Source organism: Gorilla gorilla, chromosome 21, assembly GCF_029281585.2.
Source record: "Gorilla gorilla gorilla isolate KB3781 chromosome 21, NHGRI_mGorGor1-v2.1_pri, whole genome shotgun sequence".
In the NCBI taxonomy this organism is placed as follows: Eukaryota; Metazoa; Chordata; class Mammalia; order Primates; family Hominidae; genus Gorilla; species Gorilla gorilla.
Genome location: NC_073245.2, coordinates 82232804 through 82248616, shown reverse-complemented (window position 1 = coordinate 82248616; position 15813 = coordinate 82232804).

Genomic DNA, 15813 nt, shown 5'->3' with positions numbered 1-15813 from the left:
CTGTATAAACATGGAAATATCTACACCGCTATCTTTATGAACATGGAAATATCTACACCGCTATCTGTATGAACATGGAAATATCTACACCTCTATCTGTATGAACATGGAAATATCTTCACCGCCATCTGTATAAACATGGAAATATCTACACCGCTATCTGCATAAACATGGAAATATCTACACCGCTATGTGTATAAACATGGAAATATCTACACTGCTATCTGTATAAACATGGAAATATCTACACCGCTACCTGTATAAACATGGAAATATCAGCACCGCTATCAGTATGAACATGGAAGTTTCTACACCGCCATCTGTATGAACATGGAAATATCTTCACCGCTATCCGTATGAAGATGGAAATATCTGCACCGCCATCTGTATGAGCATATAAATATCTACACCGCCATCTGTATTAAGATGGAGATATCTACACCGCTATCTGTATAAACATGGAAATATCTACACCGCTATGTGTATAAACATGGAAATATCTACACCGCTACCTGTATAAACAAGGAAGTATCAGCACCGCTATCGGTAGGAAAAATGCAATATCTACACGGTTATCTGTATGAACATGGAAATATCTACACCGCTATCTGTATGAACATGGAAATGTCTTCACCGCCATCTGTATGAGCATGGATATATCTACACAGCCATCTGGATGAACATGGAAATATCTACACCGCTATCTGTATAAACATGGAAATATCTACACCACTACCTTTATAAACATGGAAATATCAGCACCGCTATCTGTATGAACATGGAAATATCTACACCGCCGTCTGTATGAACATGGAAATATCGTCACCGCCATCTGTATGAACATGGATATATCTACACAGCAATCTGTATGAACATTTAAATATCTTCACCGCCATCTGTATGAACATGGATATGTCTACACAGCCGTCTGTATGAACATGGAAATATCTACACCGCTATCTGTGTAAACATGCATACATCTTCACCGCTATCTGTATAAACATGGAAATATCTACACCGCTATCTGTATGAACATGGAAATATCTACACCGCCATCTGTTTGAACATGGAAATACCTACACCGCTATCTGCTTGAAAATGGAAATATATACACAACTATCTGCATATAAATGGAAATATCTACACAGCTATCTCTTTGCACATGGAAATAGCTACACCGCTATCTCTATAAATATGGAAATATCTACACCGCCATCTGTATGAACATGGAAATATCTACACCGCCATCTGTATTAAGAAGGAGATATCTACACCGCTATCTGTATAAACATGGAAATATATACACCGCTATCTGTATGAACATGGAAATATCTACACCGCTCTCTGTATAAACACGGAAATATGTACACCGCTACCTGTCTAAACATGGAAGTATCAGCACCGCTATCGGTATGAACATTGCAATATCTACACGGCTATCTGTATGAACATGGAGATATCTACACCGCTATTTGTATGAACATGGAAGTATCTTCACAGCCATCTGTATGAACATGGATATATCTATACAGCCATCTGGACGAACATGGAAATATCTACAATGCTATCTGAATGAACATGGAAATATCTACACCGCTATCTGTATGAACATGGAAATATCTACACAGACATCTGGATGAACACGGAAATATCTACACCGCTATCTGTATGAACATGGAAATACATGCACCGCTATCTGTAAGAACATGGAAATATCTACACCGCTATCTGTATGAACATGGAAATATCTACACCGCTATCTGTATGAACATGGAAATATCTTCACCGCCATCTGTATGAACATGGATATATCTACACAGCCATCTGGATGAACATGGAAATATCTACACCGCTATCTGTGTAAACATGCATACATTTTCACCGCTATCTGAATGAACAAGGAAATATCTACACCGCTTTCTGTATGAACATGGAAATATCTACACCGCTATCTGTATGAACATGGAAATATCTTCACCGCCATCTGTATGAACATGGATATATCCACACAGCCATCTGGATTAACATGGAAATATCTGCACCGCTATCTGTATGAAGATGGAAATATCTACACCGCCATGTGTATGAACATGGATATATCTACACAGCCATCTGGATGAACATGGAAATATCTACACCGCTATCTGTGTAAACATGCATACATCTTCACCGCTATCTGTATAAACATGGAAATATCTACACCGCTGTCTTTCTGAACATGGAAATATCTACACTGCTAACTGTTTGAACAGGGAAATATATACACCGCCATCTGGATGAAAATGGAAATATCTACACAGCTATCTGCATATACATGGTAATATCTACACAGCTATCTCTTTACACATGGAAATAACTGCACCACTATCTGTATGAACATGGAAATATCTACACCGCTATCTGTTTGAACAGGGAAGTATATAAACCGCTATCTGCTTGAAAATGGAAATATCTACACAGCTATCTGCATATACATGGGAATATCTACACAGCTATCTCTTTACACATGGAAATAACTACACCGCTATCTGTATGAACATGGAAATATCTACACCGCCATCTGTATGAACATGGAAATATCTGCACCGCCATCTGAATGAACATATAAATATCTACACCGCCATCTGTATTAAGATGGAGATATCTACACCGCTATCTGTATAAAGATGGAAATATCTACACCGCTATGTGTATAAACATGGAAATATCTACACCACTATCTGTATAAACATGGAAATATCTACACCGCTACCTGTATAAACATGGAAATATCAGCACCGCTATCATTATGAACATGGAAGTATCTACACCGCCATCTGTATGAACATGGAAATATCTTCACCGCCATCTGTATTAAGATGGAGATATCTACACCGCTATCTGTATGAACAAGGAAATACCTACACCGCTATGTGTATAAACATGGAAATATCTACACCGCTATCTGTATAAACATGTTAATATCTACACTGCTACCTGTATAAACATGGATATATCATCACCGCTATCTGTATGAACATGGAAATATCTACACAGACATCTGGATGAACACGGAAATATCTACACCGCTATCTGTATGAACATGGAAATATCTACACCGCTATCTCTATGAACATGGAAATATGTACACAGCCATCAGGATGAACATGGTAATATCTACACCGCTATCTGTATGAACATGGAAATATCTTCACCGCCATCTGTATGAACATGGATATATCTACACAGCCATGTGGATGAACATGGAAATATCTACACCGATATCTGTGAAAACATGCATACATCTTCACCGCTATCTGTATAAACATGGAAATATCTACACCGCTATCTTTATGAACATGGAAATATCTACACCGCTAACTGTTTGAACAGGGAAATATATACACCGCTATCTGCATGAAAATGGAAATATCTAAACCACTATCTGTATGAACATGGAAATACATACACCCCTATCTGTATGAACATGGAAATATCTACACCGCTGTCTGTATGAACATGGATATATCTACACAGCCATCTGGATGAACATGGAAATATCTACACCGCTATCTGTGAAAACATGCATACATCTTCACCGCTATCTGTATAAACATGGAAATATCTACACCGCTATCTGTATGAACATGGAAATATCTACACCGCTATCTGTTTGAACATGGAAATATCTACACCGCTATCTGCATGAAAAAGGAAATACCTACACAACTATCTGCATATAAATGGAAATATCTACACAGCTATCTCTTTGCACATGGAAATAACTACACCGCTATCTCTATAAACATGGAAATATCTACACCACCATCTGTATGAACATGGAAATATCTACACTGCCATCAGAATTAAGAAGGAGATATCTACCCCGCTATTTGTATAAACATGGAAATATCTACACCGCTATCTGTATGATCATGGAAATATCTACACCGCTATCTGTATAAACACGGAAATATGTACACCGCTACCTGTACAAACATGGAAGTATCAGCACCGCTATCGGTATGAACGTGGCAATATCTACACGTCTATCTGTATGAACATGGAAATATCTACACCGCTATCTGTATAAACATGGAAATATCTACACCGCTATCTTTATGACCATGGAAATATCTACACCGCTAACTGTTTGAAGAGGGAAATATATACACCACTATCTGCATGAAAACGGAAATATCTACAGAGCTATCTGCTTATACATGGAAATACCTACACAGCTATCTCTTTACACATGGAAATAACTACACCGCCATCTGTATGAACATGGAAATATCTGCACCGCCATCTGTATGAACATTTAAATATCTACAACGCCATCTGTATTAAGATGGAGATATCTACACCACTATCTGCATAAACATGGAAATATCTACACCGCTATCTGTATAAACATGGAAATATCTACACCGCTATGTGTATAAACATGGAAATATCTACACTGCTATCTGTATAAACATGGAAATATCTACACCGCTACCTGTATAAACATGGAAATATCAGCACCGCTATCAGTATGAACATGGAAGTTTCTACACCGGCATCTGTATGAACATGGAAATATCTTCACCGCTATCCGTATGAACATGGAAATATCTGAACCGCCATCTGTATGAGCATATAAATATCTACACCGCCATCTGTATTAAGATGGAGATATCTACACCGCTATCTGTATAAACATGGAAATATCTACACCGCTATGTGAATAAACATGGAAATATCTACACCGCTACCTGTATAAACAAGGAAGTATCAGCACCGCTATCGGTAGGAACAATGCAATATCTACACGGTTATCTGTATGAACATGGAAATATCTACACCGCTATCTGTATGAACATGGAAATGTCTTCACCGCCATCTGTATGAGCATGGATATGTCTACACAGCCGTCTGTATGAACATGGAAATATCTACACCGCTATCTGTGTAAACATGCATACATCTTCACCGCTATCTGTATAAACATGGAAATATCTACACCGCTATCTGTATGAACATGGAAATATCTACACCGCTATCTGTTTGAACATGGAAATACCTACACCGCTATCTGTATGAAAATGGAAATATATACACAACTATCTGCATATAAATGGAAATATCTACACAGCTATCTCTTTGCACATGGAAATAGCTACACCGCTATCTCTATAAACATGGAAATAGCTACACCGCCATCTGTATGAACATGGAAATATCTACACCGCCATCTGTATTAAGAAGGAGATATCTACACCGCTATCTGTATAAACATGGAAATATATACACCGCTATCTGTATGAACATGGAAATATCTACACCGCTCTCTGTATAAACACGGAAATATGTACACCGCTACCTGTCTAAACATGGAAGTATCAGCACCGCTATCGGTATGAACATGGCAATATCTACACGGCTATCTGTATGAACATGGAGATATCTACACCGTTATCTGTATGAACGTGGAAGTATCTTCACAGCCATCTGTATGAACATGGATATATCTATACAGCCATCTGGACGAACATGGAAATATCTACACCGCTATCTGTATGAACATGGAAATATCTACACCGCTATCTGTATGAACATGGAAATATCTACACAGACATCTGGATGAACACGGAAATATCTACACCGCTATCTGTATGAACATGGAAATACATGCACCGCTATCTGTATGAACATGGAAATATCAACACCGCTATCTGTATGAACATGGAAATATCTACACCGCTATCTGTATGAACATGGAAATATCTTCACCGCCATCTGTATGAACATGGATATATCTACACAGCCATCTGGATGAACATGGAAATATCTACACCGCTATCTGTGTAAACATGCATACATTTTCACCGCTATCTGAATGAACAAGGAAATATCTACACTGCTTTCTGTATGAACATGGAAATATCTACACCGCTATCTGTATGAACATGGAAATATCTTCACCGCCATCTGTATGAACATGGATATATCCACACAGCCATCTGGATTAACATGGAAATATCTGCACCGCTATCTGTATGAAGATGGAAATATCTACACCGCTAACTGTATGAACATGGATATATCTACACAGCCATCTGGATGAACATGGAAATATCTACACCGCTATCTGTGTAAACATGCATACATCTTCACCGCTATCTGTATAAACATGGAAATATCTACACCGCTATCTTTCTGAACATGGAAATATCTACACTGCTAACTGTTTGAACAGGGAAATATATACACCGCCATCTGCATGAGAATGGAAATATCTACACAGCTATCTGCATATACATGGTAATATCTACACAGCTATCTCTTTACACATGGAAATAACTGCACCACTATCTGTATGAACATGGAAATATCTACACCGCCGTCTGCATGAACATGGAAATATCTGCACCGCCATCTGTATGAACATATAAATATCTACACCGCCATCTGTATTAAGATGGAGATATCTACACCGCTATCTGTACAAACACGGAAATATCTACACCACTATCTGTATGAACATGGAAATATCTACACCGCTATCTGTTTGAACAGGGAAGTATATAAACCGCTATCTGCTTGAAAATGGAAATATCTACACAGCTATCTGCATATACATGGGAATATCTACACAGCTATCTCTTTACACATGGAAATAACTACACCGCTATCTGTATGAACATGGAAATATCTACACCGCCATCTGTATGAACATGGAAATATCTGCACCGCCATCTGAATGAACATATAAATATCTACACCGCCATCTGTATTAAGCTGGAGATATCTACACCGCTATCTGTATAAAGATGGAAATATCTACACCGCTATGTGTATAAACATGGAAATATCTACACCGCTATCTGTATAAACATGGAAATATCTACACCGCTACCTGTATAAACGTGGAAATATCAGCACCGCTATCATTATGAACATGGAAGTATCTACACCGCCATCTGTATGAACATGGAAATATCTTCACCGCCATCTGTATGAACATGGAAATATCTGCACCGCCATCTGTATGAACATATAAATATCTTCACCGCCATCTGTATTAAGATGGAGATATCTACACCGCTATCTGTATGAACAAGGAAATACCTACACCGCTATGTGTATAAACATGGAAATATCTACACCGCTATCTGTATAAACATGTTAATATCTACACTGCTACCTGTATAAACATGGATATATCAGCACCGCTATCTGTATGAACATGGAAATATCTACACCGCCATCTGTATGAACACGGAAAAATCTTCACCGTCATCTGTATGAACATGGATATATCTACACAGCCATCTGTATGAACATGGAAATATCTTCACCGCCATCTGTATGAACATGGATATGTCTACACAGCCGTCTGGATGAACATGGAAATATCTACACAGCTATCTGTATGAACATGGAAATATCTATACCGCTATTTGTGTAAACATGCATACATCTTCACCGCTATCTGTATAAACATGGAAATATCCACACCGCTATCAGTATGAACATGGAAATACCTACACCCCTATCTGTTTGAACATGGAAATATCTACACCGCTATCTGCATGAAAATGGAAATATCTACACAGCTGTCTGCATATACATGGAAATATCTACACAGCTATCTCTTTGCACATGGAAATAACTACACCGCTATCTCTATAAACATGGAAATATCTACACCACCATCTGTATGAAAATGGAAATATCTGCACCGCCATCTGTATGAACATGGAAATATCTACACCGCTATCTGTATGAACATGGAAATATCTTCACCGCCATCTGTATGAACATGGATATATCTACACAGCCATCTGGATGTACATGGAAATATCTACACCCCTATCTGTATGAACATGGAAATATCTACACAGCCATCTGGAAGAACATGAAAATATTTACACCGCTATCTGTGTAAACATGCATTCATCTTCACCGCTATCTGTATAAACATGGAAATATCTACACCGCTACCTGGATAAACATGGAAATATCTACACCGCTATCTCCATGAACATGGAAATATCCACACCGCTATCTGTATGAACATGGAAATAGTTACACCGCTATCTGTATGAACATGGAAATATCTACAGCACTATCTGTATGAACATGGAAATATCTACACCGCCATCTGTATGAACATGGAAAAATCTTCACCGTCATCTGTATGAACATGGATATATCTACACAGCCATCTGTATGAACATGGAAATATCTTCACCGCCATCTGTATGAACATGGATATGTCTACACAGCCGTCTGGATGAACATGGAAATATCTACACCGCTATCTGTATGAACATGGAAATATCTACACCTCTACCTGTGTAAACATGCATACATCTTCACCGCTACCTGTATAAACATGGAAATATCCACACCGCTATCTGTATGAACATGGAAATATCTACACCGCTATCTGAATGAAAATGGAAATATCTACACAGCTATCTGCATATACATGGAAATATCTACACAGCTATCTCTTTGCACATGGAAATAACTACACCGCTATCTCTATAAACATGGAAATATCTACACCACCATCTGTATGAACATGGAAATATCTGCACCGCCATCTGTATGAACATATAAATGTCTACACCGCCATCTGTATTAAGAAGGAGATATCTACACCGCTATCTGTATAAACATGGAAATATCTACACCGCTATCTGTATGAACATAGAAATATCTACACCGTTACCTGTATAAACACGGAAATATGTACACCGCTACCTGTATAAACATGGAAGTATCAGCACTGCTATCGGTATGAACATGGCAATATCTACACGGCTATCTGTATGAACATGGAAATACCTACAACGCCATCTGTATGAACATGGAAATAACTTCACCGCCATCTGTATGAACATGGATATATCTACACAGCCATCTGGATGAACATGGAAATATCTACACCGCTATCTGTATGAACATGGAAATATTTACACCGCTCTCTGTATGAACATGGAAATATCTACACAGCCATCAGGATGAACATGGAAATATCTACACCGCTATCTGTATGAACATGGAAATACATACAACGCTATTTGTATGAACATGGAAATATCTACACCGCTATCTGTATGAACATGGAAATATCTACACCGCTATCTGTATGAACATGGAAATATCTTCACCGCCATCTGTATGAACATGGATATATCTACACAGCCATGTGGATGAACATGGAAATATCTACACCGATATCTGTGAAAACATGCATACATCTTCACCGCTATCTGTATAAACATGGAAATATCTACACCGCTATCTTTATGAACATGGAAATATCTACACCGCTAACTGTTTGAACAGGGAAATATATACACCGCTATCTGCATGAAAATGGAAATATCTAAACCACTATCTGTATGAACATGGAAATACATACACCCCTATCTGTATGAACATGGAAATATCTACACCGCTGTCTGTATGAACATGGATATATCTACACAGCCATCTGGATGAACATGGAAATATCTACACCGCTATCTGTGTAAACATGCATACATTTTCACCGCTATCTGTATAAACATGGAAATATCTACACCACTATCTTTATGAACATGGAAATATCTACACCGCTATCTGTTTGAACATGGAGATATATACAGCGCTATCTGCTTGAAAATGGAAATATCTACACTGCTATCTGTATGAACTTGGAAATACATACACCGCTATCTGAATGAACAAGGAAATATCTACACCGCTTTCTGTATGAACATGGAAATATCTACACCGCTATCTGTATAAACATGGAAATATCTTCACTGCCATCTGTATGAACATGGATATATCTACACAGCCATCTGGATGAACATGGAAATATCTGCACCGCTATCTGTATGAAGATGGAAATATCTACACCGCTATCTGTATGAACATGGATATATCTACACAGCCATCTGGATGAACATGGAAATATCTACACCGCTATCTGTGTAAACATGCATACATTTTCACCGCTATCTGTATAAACATGGAAATATCTACACCGCTATCTTTATGGACATGGAAATATCTACACCGCTATCTGTATGAACATGGAAATATCTACACCGCTATCTGTATGAACATGGAAATATCTTCACCGCCATCTGTATGAACATGGATATATCTACACAGCCATCTGGATGAACATGGAAATATCTGCACCGCTATCTGTATGAAGATGGAAATATCTACACCGCTAACTGTTTGAACAGGGAAATATATACACCGCTATCTGCATGAAAATGGAAATAACTACACCACTATCTGTATGAACATGGAAATACATACACCACTATCTGTATGAACATGGAAATATGTACACCGCTATCTGTATGAACATGGAAATATCTGCACCGCTATCTGTATGAACATGGAAATATCTACACCACTATCTGTATGAAAATGGATATATCTACACCGCTATCTGTATGAATATGGAAATATCTTCACCGCCATCTGTATGAACATGGATATATCTACACAGCCATCTGGATGAACATGGAAATATCTACACCGCAATCTGTAGGAACATGGAAATAGCTGCACTTCTATCTGTATGAACATGGAAATATCTACACCGCTATCTGTATGAACATGGAAATATCTACACCGCTATCTGTATGAACATGGAAATATCTTCACCGCCATCTGTATGAACATGGATATATCTACACAGCCATCTGGATGTACATGGAAATATCTACACCGCTATCTGTATGAACATGGAAATATCTACACAGCCATTTGGAAGAACATGAAAATATCCACACCGCTATCTGTGTAAACATGCATACATCTTCACGGCTATCTGTATAAACATGGAAATATCTACACCGCTACCTGGATAAACATGGAAATATCTACACCGCTATCTCCATGAACATGGAAATATCCACACCGCTATCTGTATGAACATGGAAATAGTTACACCGCTATCTGTATGAACATGGAAATAGCTACAGCACTATCTGTATGAACATGGAAATATCTACACCGCTATCTGTTTGAACAGGGAAGTATATACACCGCTATCTGCCTGAAAATGGAAATATCTACACAGCTATCTGCATATACATGGGAATATCTACACAGCTATCTCTTTACAAATGGAAATAACTACACCGCTCTCTGTATGAACATGGAAATATCTACACCGCCACCTGTATGAACATGGAAATATCTGCACCGCCATCTGAATAAACATATAAATATCTACACCGCCATCTGTATTAAGATGGAGATATCTACACCGATATCTGTATAAACATGGAAATATCTACACCGCTACCTGTATAAACATGGAAATATCAGCACCGCTATCTGTATGAACTTGGAAATATCTACACCGCTATCTGTTTGAACATGGAAATATCTACACCGCCGTCTGTATGAACATGGAAATATCGTCACCGCCATCTGTATGAACATGGATATATCTACACAGCCATCTGTATAAACATGGAAATATCTTCACCGCCATCTGTATGAACATGGATATGTCTACACAGCCGTCTGTATGAACATGGAAATATCTACATCGCTATCTGTGTAAACATGCATACATCTTCACCGCTATCTGTATAAACATGGAAATATCTACACCGCTATCTGTATGAACATGGAAATATCTACACCGCTATCTGTTTGAACATGGAAATACCTACAACGCTATCTGCATGAATATGGAAATATATACACAACTATCTGCATATAAATGGAAATATCTACACAGCTATCTCTTTGCACATGGAAATAGCTACACCGCTATCTCTATAAACATGGAAATATCTACACCACTATCTGTATGAACATGGAAATACATACAACACTATCTGTATGAACATGGAAATATCTACACCGCCATCTGTATTAAGAAGGAGGTATCTACACCGCTATCTGTATAAACATGGAAATATATACACCGCTATCTGTATGAACATGGAAATATCTACACCGCTCTCTGTATAAACACGGAAATATTTACACCGCTACCTGTATAAACATGGAAGTATCAGCACCGCTATCGGTATGAACATGGCAATATCTACACGGCTATCTGTATGAACATGGAAATATCTACACCGCTATCTGTATGAACATGGAAATATCTTCACAGACATCTGTATGAACATGGATATATCTACACAGCCATCTGGATGAACATGGAAATATCTACACCGCTATCTGTATGAACATGGAAATATCTACACCGCTATCTGTATGAACATGGAAATATCTACACAGACATCTGGATGAACACGGAAATATCTACACCGCTATCTGTATGAACATGGAAATACATGCACCGCTATCTGTATGAACATGGAAATATCTACACCGCCATCTGTATGAACATGGAAATATCTACACCGCTATCTGTATGAACATGGAAATATCTTCACCGCCATCTGTATGAACATGGATATATCTACACAGCCATCTGGATGAACATGGAAATATCTACACCGCTATCTGTATTAACATGGAAATAGCTACACCGCAATCTGTATGAACATGGAAATATCTACACCACTATCTGTATGAACATGGAAATATCTACACCGCTATCTGTATGAACATGGAATTATCTTCACCGCCATCTGTATGAACATGGATATATCTACACAGCCATCTGGATGAACATGGAAATATCTAAACCGCTATCTGTATGAACATGGAAATAGCTACACAGCTATCTGTATGAACATGGAAATATCTACACCGCTATCTGTATGAACATGGAAATATCTACACTGCTATCTGTATGAATATGGAAATATCTTCACCGCCATTTGTATGAACATGGATATATCTACACAGCCATCTGGATGAACATGGAAATATCTACACAGCTATCTGTATGAACATGGAAATATCTACACCGCTATCTGTGTAAACATGCATACATCTTCACTGCTATCTGTATAAACATGGAAATATCTACACCGCTATCTGTATGAACATGGAAATATCTACACCGCTATCTGTATGAACATGGATATATCTACACAACCATCTGTATGAACATGGAAATATCTACACCACTACCTGTATGAAAATGGAAATATCTACACCGCTATCTGTATGAACATGGATATATCTACACAGCCATCTGGATGAACATGGAAATATCTACACCGATATCTGTGAAAACATGCATACACATTCACCGCTATCTGTATAAACATGGAAATATCTACACCGCTATCTGTATGAACATGGAAATATCTACACCGCTATCTGTTTGAACATGGAAATATCTACAACGCTATCTGCATGAAAAAGGAAATATCTACACAACTATCTGCATATAAATGGAAATATCTACACAGCTATCTATTTGCACATGGAAATAACTACACCGCTATCTCTATAAACATGGAAATATCTACACCGCCATCTGTATCAACATGGAAATATCTACACCGCCATCAGAATTAAGAAGGAGATATCTACACCGCTATCTGTATAAACATGGAAATATCTACACCGCTATCTGTATGAACATGGAAATATCTACACCGCTATCTGTATAAACACGGAAATATGTACACCGCTACCTGTATAAACATGGAAGTATCAGCACCGCTATCGGTATGAACATGGCAATATCTACACGTCTATCTGTATGAACATGGAAATATCTACACCGCTATCTGTATAAACATGGAAATATCTACACCGCTATCTGTATGAACATGGAAATATCTACACTGCTATCTGTATGAGTATGGAAATATCTTCACCGCCATCTGTATGAACATGGATATATCTACACAGCCATCTGGATGAACATGGAAATATCTACACAGCTATCTGTATGAACATGGAAATATCTACACCGCTATCTGTGTAAACATGCATACATCTTCACCGCTATCTGTATAAACATGGAAATATCTACACCGCTATCTGTATGAACATGGAAATATCTACACCGCTATCTGTATGAACATGGATATATCTACACAACCATCTGTATGAACATGGAAATATCTACACCACTACCTGTATGAAAATGGAAATATCTACACCGCTATCTGTATGAACATGGATATATCTACACAGCCATCTGGATGAACATGGAAATATCTACACCGCTATCTGTATGAACATGGAAATATCTATACCGCTATCTGTGTAAATATGCATACGTCTTCACTGCAATCTGTATAAACATGGAAATATCTACACCGCTATCTGTATGAACATGGAAATATCTACACCGCTGTTTGAACATGTAAATATCTACACCGCTATCTGTGTAAACATGCATACATCTTCACCGCTATCTGTATAAACATGGAAATATCTACACTGCTATCTGTATGAACATGGAAATATCTACACCGCCATCTGTGTGAACATGGAAATATCTGCACCGCCATCTGTATGGACATATAAATATATACACCGCCATCTGTATTAAGATGGAGATATCTACACCGCTATCTGTATAAACATGGAAATATCTACACCGCTATCTGTATAAACATGGAAATATCTACCCCACTATCTGTATAAACATGGAAATATCTACACCGCTACCTTTATAAACATGGAAATATCAGCACCGCTATCTGTATGAACATGGAAATATCTACACCGCCGTCTGTATGAACATGGAAATATCTACACCGCTATCTGCATGAAAAAGGAAATACCTACACAACTATCTGCATATAAATGGAAATATCTACACAGCTATCTCTTTGCACATGGAAATAACTACACCGCTATCTCTATAAACATGGAAATATCTACACCGCCATCTGTATGAACATGGAAATATCTACACCGCCATCAGAATTAAGAAGGAGATATCTACACCGCTATTTGTATAAACATGGAAATATCTACACCGCTATCTGTATGAACATGGAAATATCTACACCGCTATCTGTATAAACACGGAAATATGTACACCGCTACCTGTATAAACATGGAAGTATCAGCAGCGCTATCGGTATGAACATGGCAATATCTACACGTCTATCTGTATGAACATGGAAATATCTACACCGCTATCTGTATAAACATGGAAATATCTACACCGCTATCTTTATGACCATGGAAATATCTACACCGCTAACTGTTTGAAGAGGGAAATATATACACCGCTATCTGCTTGAAAATGGAAATATCTACAGAGCTATCTGCTTATACATGGAAATACCTACACAGCTATCTCTTTACACATGGAAATAACTACACCGCCATCTGTATGAACATGGAAATATCTGCACCGCCATCTGTATGAACATTTAAATATCTACACCGCCATCTGTATTAAGATGGAGATATCTACACCACTATCTGCATAAACATGGAAATATCTACACCGCTATCTGTATAAACATGGAAATATCTACACCACTACCTGTATAAACATGGAAATATCAGCACCGCTATCAGTATGAACATGGAAGTTTCTACACCGCCATCTGTATGAACATGGAAATATCTTCACCGCTATCCGTATGAACATGGAAATATCTGCACCGCCATCTGTATGAGCATATAAATATCTACACCGCCATCTGTATTAAGATGGAGATATCTACACCGCTATCTGTATAAACATGGAAATATCTACACCGGTATGTGTATAAACATGGAAATATCTACACCGCTACCTGTATAAACATGGAAGTATCAGCACCGCTATCGGTAGGAACAATGCAATATCTACACGGTTATCTGTATGAACATGGAAATATCTACACCGCTATCTGTATGAACATGGAAATGTCTTCACCGCCATCTGTATGAGCATGGATATATCTACACAGCCATCTGGATGAA